This window comes from Rhinoderma darwinii (genome assembly GCF_050947455.1).
Source record: "Rhinoderma darwinii isolate aRhiDar2 chromosome 5 unlocalized genomic scaffold, aRhiDar2.hap1 SUPER_5_unloc_39, whole genome shotgun sequence".
Lineage (NCBI taxonomy): Eukaryota > Metazoa > Chordata > Amphibia > Anura > Rhinodermatidae > Rhinoderma > Rhinoderma darwinii.
In genome coordinates, this window is record NW_027461797.1 from 225,279 (window position 1) to 238,165 (window position 12,887).

The window sequence follows — 12,887 nt, forward strand, 5'->3', positions numbered from 1 at the left end:
GCCGCGCGTTGCCCGAGCCTGCCCGATACTGCTGTTCAGCCCTTGCAGCGATTCAGCCTACTTCTAGGCAATTCCATGGGGCCCTGCAGGCTCACACACTCACAGCTACACGGGAGGTGAATAAAGGCCGGAGAGGAAGCCAGACAGGATTTGCTTCTTTTGCTTGCACCACAATGCAGTGCTGAAAGAGGAGGAATCTACATAAAAACGCCTTCCTGGCAACGCCCAAATGCCCTGCTGCCATGCAGATAAACACTGGCAGCGGCAGCAAGTGCATGCCCACAGCCACCCCTTGTTCCTTCACACCTTGTATCAGCTGTAATCCAGTCCAGTCCAGTGCTGCCTGCTGAGCAGCACTGACCAACACTGCCTGGGCCCAGGCTTTTATCTCTTGAGGCCCCATTATGATGTCAGAAAGCTGGCTCTGGAATCCTGAGGGCTCCACTATGACACGTGCAAAGTTCCGTCTGAACTTTATATAAGACGGTGAGGCTCAGTCAGTCACTCAGTGTTGCCTGAGAGGGCAACACTGCAACAGCCGGCCGCCAGGCTGTCTTTTTTTTGCACAGCTAGTTGCCTCCAGGAGGCCACAAGAGGGAGACAAGGGACTGCAAAATGGAAAATAGGCATCCACCAACTTTACAGACAACTTCTCCTTGCTCCTACAACCTCCATCCTTGCACAGTTTGTTATTCTTCTAGGTAACATAGTAACAAATCCAAATTGCTGCTCTCTTTGTAGGCAAGCAAGGCTTTGTTGCAACTGCAATTCTTACTTCTTCTTGAAATGTAGGGACGACAGTACATTCCATCACATCCATCTAGTGTACACAGGTAGGTCCATTGTGGCGGGCAGGCGAGCGGGCGGGCTGCTTTATTGGCTGTTTGCTGTTCCCCTACTCCACTCCACTATTTGACTGTTGTGCTGCATCAATCAATCAATCAATCAATCAATCAATCAATCAATCAGTGGCTGGCTCAGGTGCAGCTCTTTAACTTACCTAAAAGGGAGGGCGGAGAGAAGACAAGGAAGGTGAATGAGGTGTTCCAATGTGAAATGCCGGAAACACAGAAACACAGACGACACACAACAAGAGGTGGCAATCTATTCATTAATTGCATTTAATCAATGAGCTCATTATCACTCATGCATTGTCCAACAGGTGTTGAAATAATGGGATTAAAAGGGGAGATCCCTTCAGAAAGACAGAAACAATAGCAAAGACAAAAAACACTTTTGGAATCTGCTTTTAGTCAACACATAAGGAAAGGGTGCACCGGTCCTGGAACTACTGCAATACCAGGTCAATGCGTGGAGTGGACAGAGCAAGCTCTATTTCCATCTCCCTGTTCTAAAAATCCATTTAATATATGGTCCCCAGATAGGGGACGTATCAGATATTAAACTGATAAGAACAGATACTACACTTGATCTTAGCCAAAAGGCCGAGAAGCGATAACCCGAACGGGCCGCGCGTTGCCCGAGCCTGCCCGATACTGCTGTTCAGCCCTTGCAGCGATTCAGCCTACTTCTAGGCAATTCCATGGGGCCCTGCAGGCTCACACACTCACAGCTACACGGGAGGTGAATAAAGGCCGGAGAGGAAGCCAGACAGGATTTGCTTCTTTTGCTTGCACCACAATGCAGTGCTGAAAGAGGAGGAATCTACATAAAAACGCCTTCCTGGCAACGCCCAAATGCCCTGCTGCCATGCAGATAAACACTGGCAGCGGCAGCAAGTGCATGCCCACAGCCACCCCTTGTTCCTTCACACCTTGTATCAGCTGTAATCCAGTCCAGTCCAGTGCTGCCTGCTGAGCAGCACTGACCAACACTGCCTGGGCCCAGGCTTTTATCTCTGAGGCCCCATTATGATGTCAGAAAGCTGGCTCTGGAATCCTGAGGGCTCCACTATGACACGTGCAAAGTTCCGTCTGAACTTTATATAAGACGGTGAGGCTCAGTCAGTCACTCAGTGTTGCCTGAGAGGGCAACACTGCAACAGCCGGCCGCCAGGCTGTCTTTTTTTTGCACAGCTAGTTGCCTCCAGGAGGCCACAAGAGGGAGACAAGGGACTGCAAAATGGAAAATAGGCATCCACCAACTTTACAGACAACTTCTCCTTGCTCCTACAACCTCCATCCTTGCACAGTTTGTTATTCTTCTAGGTAACATAGTAACAAATCCAAATTGCTGCTCTCTTTGTAGGCAAGCAAGGCTTTGTTGCAACTGCAATTCTTACTTCTTCTTGAAATGTAGGGACGACAGTACATTCCATCACATCCATCTAGTGTACACAGGTAGGTCCATTGTGGCGGGCAGGCGAGCGGGCGGGCTGCTTTATTGGCTGTTTGCTGTTCCCCTACTCCACTCCACTATTTGACTGTTGTGCTGCATCAATCAATCAATCAATCAATCAATCAATCAATCAATCAATCAATCAATCAATCAATCAATCATTGGCTGGCTCAGGTGCAGCTCTTTTAACTTACCTAAAAGGGAGGGCGGAGAGAAGACAAGGAAGGTGAATGAGGTGTTCCAATGTGAAATGCCGGAAACACAGAAACACAGACGACACACAACAAGAGGTGGCAATCTATTCATTAATTGCATTTAATCAATGAGCTCATTATCACTCATGCATTGTCCAACAGGTGTTGAAATAATGGGATTAAAAGGGGAGATCCCTTCAGAAAGACAGAAACAATAGCAAAGACAAAAAACACTTTTGGAATCTGCTTTTAGTCAACACATAAGGAAAGGGTGCACCGGTCCTGGAAATACTGCAATACCAGGTCAATGCGTGGAGTGGACAGAGCAAGCTCTATTTCCATCTCCCTGTTCTAAAAATCCATTTAATATATGGTCCCCAGATAGGGGACGTATCAGATATTAAACTGATAAGAACAGATACTACACTTGATCTTAGCCAAAAGGCCGAGAAGCGATAACCCGAACGGGCCGCGCGTTGCCCGAGCCTGCCCGATACTGCTGTTCAGCCCTTGCAGCGATTCAGCCTACTTCTAGGCAATTCCATGGGGCCCTGCAGGCTCACACACTCACAGCTACACGGGAGGTGAATAAAGGCCGGAGAGGAAGCCAGACAGGATTTGCTTCTTTTGCTTGCACCACAATGCAGTGCTGAAAGAGGAGGAATCTACATAAAAACGCCTTCCTGGCAACGCCCAAATGCCCTGCTGCCATGCAGATAAACACTGGCAGCGGCAGCAAGTGCATGCCCACAGCCACCCCTTGTTCCTTCACACCTTGTATCAGCTGTAATCCAGTCCAGTCCAGTGCTGCCTGCTGAGCAGCACTGACCAACACTGCCTGGGCCCAGGCTTTTATCTCTGAGGCCCCATTATGATGTCAGAAAGCTGGCTCTGGAATCCTGAGGGCTCCACTATGACACGTGCAAAGTTCCGTCTGAACTTTATATAAGACGGTGAGGCTCAGTCAGTCACTCAGTGTTGCCTGAGAGGGCAACACTGCAACAGCCGGCCGCCAGGCTGTCTTTTTTTTGCACAGCTAGTTGCCTCCAGGAGGCCACAAGAGGGAGACAAGGGACTGCAAAATGGAAAATAGGCATCCACCAACTTTACAGACAACTTCTCCTTGCTCCTACAACCTCCATCCTTGCACAGTTTGTTATTCTTCTAGGTAACATAGTAACAAATCCAAATTGCTGCTCTCTTTGTAGGCAAGCAAGGCTTTGTTGCAACTGCAATTCTTACTTCTTCTTGAAATGTAGGGACGACAGTACATTCCATCACATCCATCTAGTGTACACAGGTAGGTCCATTGTGGCGGGCAGGCGAGCGGGCGGGCTGCTTTATTGGCTGTTTGCTGTTCCCCTACTCCACTCCACTATTTGACTGTTGTGCTGCATCAATCAATCAATCAATCAATCAATCAATCAATCAATCAATCAATCAATCAATCAATCAATCAGTGGCTGGCTCAGGTGCAGCTCTTTAACTTACCTAAAAGGGAGGGCGGAGAGAAGACAAGGAAGGTGAATGAGGTGTTCCAATGTGAAATGCCGGAAACACAGAAACACAGACGACACACAACAAGAGGTGGCAATCTATTCATTAATTGCATTTAATCAATGAGCTCATTATCACTCATGCATTGTCCAACAGGTGTTGAAATAATGGGATTAAAAGGGGAGATCCCTTCAGAAAGACAGAAACAATAGCAAAGACAAAAAACACTTTTGGAATCTGCTTTTAGTCAACACATAAGGAAAGGGTGCACCGGTCCTGGAAATACTGCAATACCAGGTCAATGCGTGGAGTGGACAGAGCAAGCTCTATTTCCATCTCCCTGTTCTAAAAATCCATTTAATATATGGTCCCCAGATAGGGGACGTATCAGATATTAAACTGATAAGAACAGATACTACACTTGATCTTAGCCAAAAGGCCGAGAAGCGATAACCCGAACGGGCCGCGCGTTGCCCGAGCCTGCCCGATACTGCTGTTCAGCCCTTGCAGCGATTCAGCCTACTTCTAGGCAATTCCATGGGGCCCTGCAGGCTCACACACTCACAGCTACACGGGAGGTGAATAAAGGCCGGAGAGGAAGCCAGACAGGATTTGCTTCTTTTGCTTGCACCACAATGCAGTGCTGAAAGAGGAGGAATCTACATAAAAACGCCTTCCTGGCAACGCCCAAATGCCCTGCTGCCATGCAGATAAACACTGGCAGCGGCAGCAAGTGCATGCCCACAGCCACCCCTTGTTCCTTCACACCTTGTATCAGCTGTAATCCAGTCCAGTCCAGTGCTGCCTGCTGAGCAGCACTGACCAACACTGCCTGGGCCCAGGCTTTTATCTCTGAGGCCCCATTATGATGTCAGAAAGCTGGCTCTGGAATCCTGAGGGCTCCACTATGACACGTGCAAAGTTCCGTCTGAACTTTATATAAGACGGTGAGGCTCAGTCAGTCACTCAGTGTTGCCTGAGAGGGCAACACTGCAACAGCCGGCCGCCAGGCTGTCTTTTTTTTGCACAGCTAGTTGCCTCCAGGAGGCCACAAGAGGGAGACAAGGGACTGCAAAATGGAAAATAGGCATCCACCAACTTTACAGACAACTTCTCCTTGCTCCTACAACCTCCATCCTTGCACAGTTTGTTATTCTTCTAGGTAACATAGTAACAAATCCAAATTGCTGCTCTCTTTGTAGGCAAGCAAGGCTTTGTTGCAACTGCAATTCTTACTTCTTCTTGAAATGTAGGGACGACAGTACATTCCATCACATCCATCTAGTGTACACAGGTAGGTCCATTGTGGCGGGCAGGCGAGCGGGCGGGCTGCTTTATTGGCTGTTTGCTGTTCCCCTACTCCACTCCACTATTTGACTGTTGTGCTGCATCAATCAATCAATCAATCAATCAATCAATCAATCAATCAATCAATCAATCAATCAGTGGCTGGCTCAGGTGCAGCTCTTTAACTTACCTAAAAGGGAGGGCGGAGAGAAGACAAGGAAGGTGAATGAGGTGTTCCAATGTGAAATGCCGGAAACACAGAAACACAGACGACACACAACAAGAGGTGGCAATCTATTCATTAATTGCATTTAATCAATGAGCTCATTATCACTCATGCATTGTCCAACAGGTGTTGAAATAATGGGATTAAAAGGGGAGATCCCTTCAGAAAGACAGAAACAATAGCAAAGACAAAAAACACTTTTGGAATCTGCTTTTAGTCAACACATAAGGAAAGGGTGCACCGGTCCTGGAAATACTGCAATACCAGGTCAATGCGTGGAGTGGACAGAGCAAGCTCTATTTCCATCTCCCTGTTCTAAAAATCCATTTAATATATGGTCCCCAGATAGGGGACGTATCAGATATTAAACTGATAAGAACAGATACTACACTTGATCTTAGCCAAAAGGCCGAGAAGCGATAACCCGAACGGGCCGCGCGTTGCCCGAGCCTGCCCGATACTGCTGTTCAGCCCTTGCAGCGATTCAGCCTACTTCTAGGCAATTCCATGGGGCCCTGCAGGCTCACACACTCACAGCTACACGGGAGGTGAATAAAGGCCGGAGAGGAAGCCAGACAGGATTTGCTTATTTTGCTTGCACCACAATGCAGTGCTGAAAGAGGAGGAATCTACATAAAAACGCCTTCCTGGCAACGCCCAAATGCCCTGCTGCCATGCAGATAAACACTGGCAGCGGCAGCAAGTGCATGCCCACAGCCACCCCTTGTTCCTTCACACCTTGTATCAGCTGTAATCCAGTCCAGTCCAGTGCTGCCTGCTGAGCAGCACTGACCAACACTGCCTGGGCCCAGGCTTTTATCTCTGAGGCCCCATTATGATGTCAGAAAGCTGGCTCTGGAATCCTGAGGGCTCCACTATGACACGTGCAAAGTTCCGTCTGAACTTTATATAAGACGGTGAGGCTCAGTCAGTCACTCAGTGTTGCCTGAGAGGGCAACACTGCAACAGCCGGCCGCCAGGCTGTCTTTTTTTTGCACAGCTAGTTGCCTCCAGGAGGCCACAAGAGGGAGACAAGGGACTGCAAAATGGAAAATAGGCATCCACCAACTTTACAGACAACTTCTCCTTGCTCCTACAACCTCCATCCTTGCACAGTTTGTTATTCTTCTAGGTAACATAGTAACAAATCCAAATTGCTGCTCTCTTTGTAGGCAAGCAAGGCTTTGTTGCAACTGCAATTCTTACTTCTTCTTGAAATGTAGGGACGACAGTACATTCCATCACATCCATCTAGTGTACACAGGTAGGTCCATTGTGGCGGGCAGGCGAGCGGGCGGGCTGCTTTATTGGCTGTTTGCTGTTCCCCTACTCCACTCCACTATTTGACTGTTGTGCTGCATCAATCAATCAATCAATCAATCAATCAATCAATCAATCAATCAATCAATCAATCAATCAGTGGCTGGCTCAGGTGCAGCTCTTTAACTTACCTAAAAGGGAGGGCGGAGAGAAGACAAGGAAGGTGAATGAGGTGTTCCAATGTGAAATGCCGGAAACACAGAAACACAGACGACACACAACAAGAGGTGGCAATCTATTCATTAATTGCATTTAATCAATGAGCTCATTATCACTCATGCATTGTCCAACAGGTGTTGAAATAATGGGATTAAAAGGGGAGATCCCTTCAGAAAGACAGAAACAATAGCAAAGACAAAAAACACTTTTGGAATCTGCTTTTAGTCAACACATAAGGAAAGGGTGCACCGGTCCTGGAAATACTGCAATACCAGGTCAATGCGTGGAGTGGACAGAGCAAGCTCTATTTCCATCTCCCTGTTCTAAAAATCCATTTAATATATGGTCCCCAGATAGGGGACGTATCAGATATTAAACTGATAAGAACAGATAAGGTTTCAACAAAGTTTTTTATTGGCAAAAATAATATATTTTACAGACTTTTTTTTAAAATTGAAACCACAAGATAAAATCAACAGCATAATACATGAATATTCATACATTTAAATGAATACAAAAGTAATAATAATAAGACCATTAATACAGATGTTATAATAAAAGTACAGAACAATAGCAGGATAAAATTTATACAGGGCATAAAAGACATAAAAGAATAAAACCATTTTTATTTACAATGTTATGGTATTCCACATTTGCAAACACCACATGGATGTTGCTTCTTTTACCCCTAGCTGCTTTTTGTCCCTAAGATAATAAATATACATTTCACTTAGGGCATATTTCACACAATTTTTAACGTCAATAAAATCATGTTTAAAAAGCAGAATGTTCCTAACCTTCCAAATGGCATTCTTAAAACAGTTTAAAATGATCCAACAGACCATTTGCTGTTTAAAACTTGGGCAGTTAAAAAGACCATAAAACACGTATTCAAATTTAAGATCTTTAAGACCGCAGGCCCATTTCAGCAATGGGCCTACCTTCCTCCAAACCTCCTGTGCATATGGGCAGTTCCAAAACAGGTGCATTATCGTCTCGTCGTCACCACACCTGTCTCTCGGGCACTTGGCTCTCGCCACCAGTCCTCGCCTATGCTGGAATTCACGAGTAGGGAGGCACTGGTGAACGATTGCCCAGGCAAGGTCCTTGTGCACATTTGCCATAAATTTCCCGAAAACGTTCCGCCACACCACCTTGGACCTTGCCTGTGAGAAATTTGAAACTGCCAGTGTATCCTCCTGCCGCCTACAGGAGAGTGACACTTTTTTCTGGTCCCCCAATATGTCAGGCTCCAATTCTTGGAGACCTAGGAGCCTGACAGTTTTTTCGAGCACCGCATATTGTTTTGGGGGACACAGAAGCACAGGAGAATTCAAAGGGACACGAAACCATCGTTTAAAAATCATGCCCGTAGCGTACTTTAAAAAGTAGCTAAAAATACCATCAGAATTATACATTTTAAAACAGAAGCAAAAGTATTTAATGTAAAAGAAGTTAAAAAGGTTAGGAACATCTCTCCCGCCATTGTCCTTACATCTGTACATAAAATCACGTTTTAGTTTTTCCATTTTGGAACCCCATAAAAACATAAAACAGATCCTGGTCACTTTTTTAATATATAAAATTGTTGGAGGGAAAACCATAGCTACATAAAGCATTATGGGTAATAAAACAGATTTAATTATTAAAACTTTTCCCTCCATGGTGAGATTTCTCAAATTCCACATTAAAACCTTTTTTTCCATTTTGGCAATTACTGAATCCCAATTGGGTCTCCCATCGTTTTCTTGATTAAAAACAATTCCTAAAATTTTTATCTGATCCTGCTGCATGTTAACTCCTGGTGTCACAGAGGAATCCCATACACCAGTATAAAAACAGTCACACTTATCAACGTTTAATTTAAAACCAGAGGCTTCACAAAAAAAGCCGGTGTTCCTCAATGCCCGTCTCATAGAAGCGGCGTCTGGGCATAGGACGGTGGCGTCATCCATATAGCCTAGGATTTTTACCTGGTTCCCCCTTCCTCCAGGTATGGGCACGCCTCTGATGACTTTATCATCTCTTATTAGGGTGAACAGAGGTTCTATGGCACAAATAAAAAGGAGCGGAGACAACGGGCACCCCTGTTTCACCCCTGATAAAAGAGGAACACCTTTAGTTAAAAATCCGTTGATAGAAATTTGGCTAAAACAGGATCGATATAAAAGCTTAATACGTGTTAAAATAATTTCAGGAACAGCCATCTTTTTAAGAACCATAAAAAGATATTCATGGGAGACCCGGTCAAAAGCCTTCTCGAAATCTAAGGATAAAATAGCAAGGCTTTGACCCCTTTCTTTAAAATACCAAATGATGTCACGTAAAATATTCAGGGACTCAGTAATTGACCTCCCAGGTACCCCACATACCTGGTTTGGATGGATTAATTTATGAATAAAAGGTTTAAAACGGATTGTTATTAGTTTAGCTAAAATTTTACAATCAACGTTTAAAAGAGTAATAGGGCGCCAGTTTTTTAACTGGTCCCTCTCACCTTTTTTAAAAATTAAGGACACAATCCCCCTCCTCCAGGAAGGGGGCAGCTCTTCAGTAATAAAAACTTCCTTATACAATAAAAACATGTCATTCTTTAAAATTTCCCAAAAAGCATGATAAAATTCGATGGGCAGACCATCTTCCCCAGGAGCTTTCCCATTAGAAAAACTTTTAAAAGCAAATAAAAGTTCCTCCAAGGTAATATTACGGGATAAAACTTCCTGGTCTAAAATATCTAGCTTGGCATCAAGGGAATTAAGAACATGTTCTAAAAAGGAAGGATCAATATTTTTCTTGTTAAAAAGAGATTGGTAGAAATTAAAAGCAGAATTTAAAATGCCGACCATAGTGGTTTCTCCTTCAAGGTTTAAAATGACATCTCGTTTATCCATTACCTTTTTGAAGAAGAACCGGGAACACTTCTCGCCATCCTCGAGGTGCTTTACATGTGAATTAAAAATTATTTGTTTCCCTTTCTCTTCTATGGCATATTTTATTTCAGCTTTAAGATTTAAGATATCATCATCAACATCCATACCAATCTCCTTCAATTTAAAAAGTACATGTAAACGTTTATTAAGAACATAAAACCATTGTTTTTTCTCTTTTGCTTTCTTCTTACCTGCTCGAATAAAAAAAGCTCTGATTTTGGGTTTAATGCCCTCCCACCAGTGTAGCATAGGCTGACTGGGCGCTCTATGGGACTGCCAACACTGGTAGGTCCGCACAAACTCCTCTTTAATGATGGGGTCCTCCAGGAGTGTGGTGTTTAGTCTCCAGGGACCCCTACAAGCTTTTTGCTCTCCCTCTAGCTCCAGGTGCACTGAAAGGAGCTTGTGATCAGATAAAATATTTGTTAAAAGCAAACATTTTTTGGGAATAAAACTATTAGAAGTGAAAATAAAATCAATTCTGGAGCTCACTCTTCCATTGGACCAGGTGGGGGCCTGGGTCCGCAGGCAAGAGTTCCCTCCAGCAATCTTTCAATTTAAAATCACCAATAAAATTCTTGAGCAGGTAAGAAGTACGATCAATTTTTCGATTAAAATCCCCACCCTGGCGGTGTTCTCCATCTCGCACACAGTTAAAATCACCACCCACCAGCAGGGGGGTAGACCCAACACAAAACAATGGTAAAATCTCTAATAGTTCTGCCCTCTCCTGTTTGGTAGGAGGGCATAAACGTTTAAAACACGAATTAAAGTTCCATTAAAAAGCAAATGTATTAAAATAGCTCTGCCGGGCATGATTTCAGTCACTGTTTGGATGGAGATAAAACGACCTCGGCAGAGCAATCCAACCCCCGCAGAGCGACAGTCATTTCCACCAGACCAGACTGAGGGGCCTAGTTTCCAGTCCATCTTTAAATCTTGATATTCCAAGTCATTAGGGATTCCACATTCTTGAAGCAGGCAAAGGTCAAAGTCCACAGTCTCTAAAAATGAAAATAAAGCAGTCCTGCGGACAGGGCTCTTTAGGGACCTCACATTTAGTGAGGCGACTTTGATAGGAACCAACATAGTCTTAGTTGAGGTCAGGGTCCGAACCAGAAGAGTCGTACTCGGAGATCAGCTGCGAGTCTGGACCCCCTTTTTGAGGGGTCAATAAATCTTGGATGTTGGTAGGGTCAGAGCCAGATACGTGGGCGGCTCCAACCCCCACACTGCTCTCATCCGAACTCCGATAGGCAGCTTTCCTCCGAACTCCGGACTCCTCTTCCTCTCGCTGTCTCTTTGCAGAATGGCTCCTATCCATCTCCTCGAAGTCGCTCTCACCCATCTCTGGCCCCTGGCTGAAGATATCGCTGATGTCCTTCCTGGGCAGCTGCACAGGGGCCTGTGAGGTCCCATCGCTCTTGGCAACCTTTGCCTGCTTACGGGGAGCCTTCATCGCAAGCCCCTCCACAACCGCAGTGGAGGAACTTTGCTCCGACCCCCCCGTTGACCGGAAATGGTCAAAACGAGGCTCCAATCCAGCATATTTTAGGGGTTTTCTTAATGGAGCCCTCGTCTGACACAGAGTGTCTCCGCTCCATGCCCACACTCTTGGGACAGGCGTCAGGTCCTACTGCAGAACCTACGGAGCCACGACGCCTGTCGCTAACCACTGCCTCAACAGGGTCCACTGCAGGCGGAGCAGAGGACCTGTTTGCAGAGGTGCCGGTCAACTTATGTCCAGCAGAGTCAGAATTCCTCCTGCTCTGCCTGGACCCGGTGGAATCCCTATGGCCGTCCCTCGAGGCTGACATCGGTGGGCCCCCCGATGGAGCTGTGAAGGACTTTGGCCTGGACCCCTCAGTCGTCAATGCTCGTTTTGGGGCATTACCAGCGGCGTCTGCACATGTTGCAAACTGCCGCTCTGGCCCTGGTCTGGGTGGCCCAGATTTCGCTCTGCGGGGGCAATCTTTAAAAGCATGCCCAGTCATGCCGCACAGATTGCACAACACCTCGGAACTGCATTTTGCCGCTACGTGTCCAACCTGGCCACACCTGTTACACTGCACCACATGGGGCCGGTCACAATGTTCTCTGGTGTGGCCATATCTCAAGCAGTTCCGGCAGGCTATTGGCATCTGGGGGTAAAATAGGAATCCTCGATTCTTCCCAATGGCAAAGTTCTGGGGTGGGTGATGTAAGCCTCCAATGCCATTGGGATCCTGGCGGAACTTCACCCAATATTTTCTTTTGCCATTCCAGAAGCTCTGGGTGTTCAAGATTTTATGTGAGAAGCGGACCTCCCTGCAGTAACGACTGAGGAAGGTTTCAATGTCACACTCTGAGACAAATGGACTGAACATGCACATCACGAGCGGGACTTCTTCCTCCCCGTAGAGGAATAAAAAGTTCAGTCCATTTAGCCGCTCCTCACTCTGGTCCGCATCAGACAATCTTTTGTGCATGTTGTCGCAACATGCCGCGGCCGTAAAGGATACGGTGTACCGACCGCGGCTTTCCTGGTCGTTGAGACACAGGATGTCCGCCCGCTTGAGCCCCAGGAAGTCCAGCAGAATCACCTCCACAATGAAGCGAAGGTTCTTCCGCTGGCGATGGCCTTCTTCCACCTCGATGCGGACGGACTGGCGCAACCGGGTGTCCCCGGATGCAAATCCAAATGTATATGGCATTTTCAGTGCCTGGGGGCTAAGCCTGTCCCTTATAGCAGCAAGGGCTCAGATTCCACAATTAAGTGGAACCCTCCCCCAAGGCCAAGGATTAGGGTACCCCAGACACCTACGAAGCCCGATAAACGCCCTCGGAACGCTCTTAGAAAAACGCCTCAAGGCCGGTTGACCTCTTGGGTAAGGCGCGATCGCAACTCGTTGTCCGGGGGCTAAGCCCACTCCCCAAATAGCAGCAAGGGGGTGAAGTCTCTCTGTGAAAAGAGACGATCCCCCAAGGCCAAGGAGC

The 12,887-nt window shown here is 46.3% G+C and overlaps 5 non-coding genes across 5 annotated transcripts; all 5 read right to left on the bottom strand.

The window, feature by feature from the left end:
• Window positions 1–1,266: 1,266 nt before the first annotated feature.
• On the bottom strand, window positions 1,267–1,457 carry LOC142692099 (U2 spliceosomal RNA). The gene has a single exon (XR_012860588.1). It is a non-coding gene; the product is annotated as a U2 spliceosomal RNA (small nuclear RNA).
• A 1,301-nt stretch (window positions 1,458–2,758) lies between these two features.
• LOC142692260 (U2 spliceosomal RNA) lies at window positions 2,759–2,949 on the bottom strand. Its single transcript, XR_012860720.1, has one exon. It is a non-coding gene; the product is annotated as a U2 spliceosomal RNA (small nuclear RNA).
• Window positions 2,950–4,249: 1,300 nt separating this feature from the next.
• Window positions 4,250–4,440, bottom strand: LOC142692261 (U2 spliceosomal RNA). The gene has a single exon (XR_012860721.1). It is a non-coding gene; the product is annotated as a U2 spliceosomal RNA (small nuclear RNA).
• A 1,292-nt stretch (window positions 4,441–5,732) lies between these two features.
• LOC142692262 (U2 spliceosomal RNA) lies at window positions 5,733–5,923 on the bottom strand. Its single transcript, XR_012860722.1, has one exon. It is a non-coding gene; the product is annotated as a U2 spliceosomal RNA (small nuclear RNA).
• Window positions 5,924–7,219: 1,296 nt separating this feature from the next.
• LOC142692167 (U2 spliceosomal RNA) lies at window positions 7,220–7,411 on the bottom strand. Its single transcript, XR_012860647.1, has one exon. It is a non-coding gene; the product is annotated as a U2 spliceosomal RNA (small nuclear RNA).
• Between the last annotated feature and the right edge of the window lie 5,476 nt (window positions 7,412–12,887).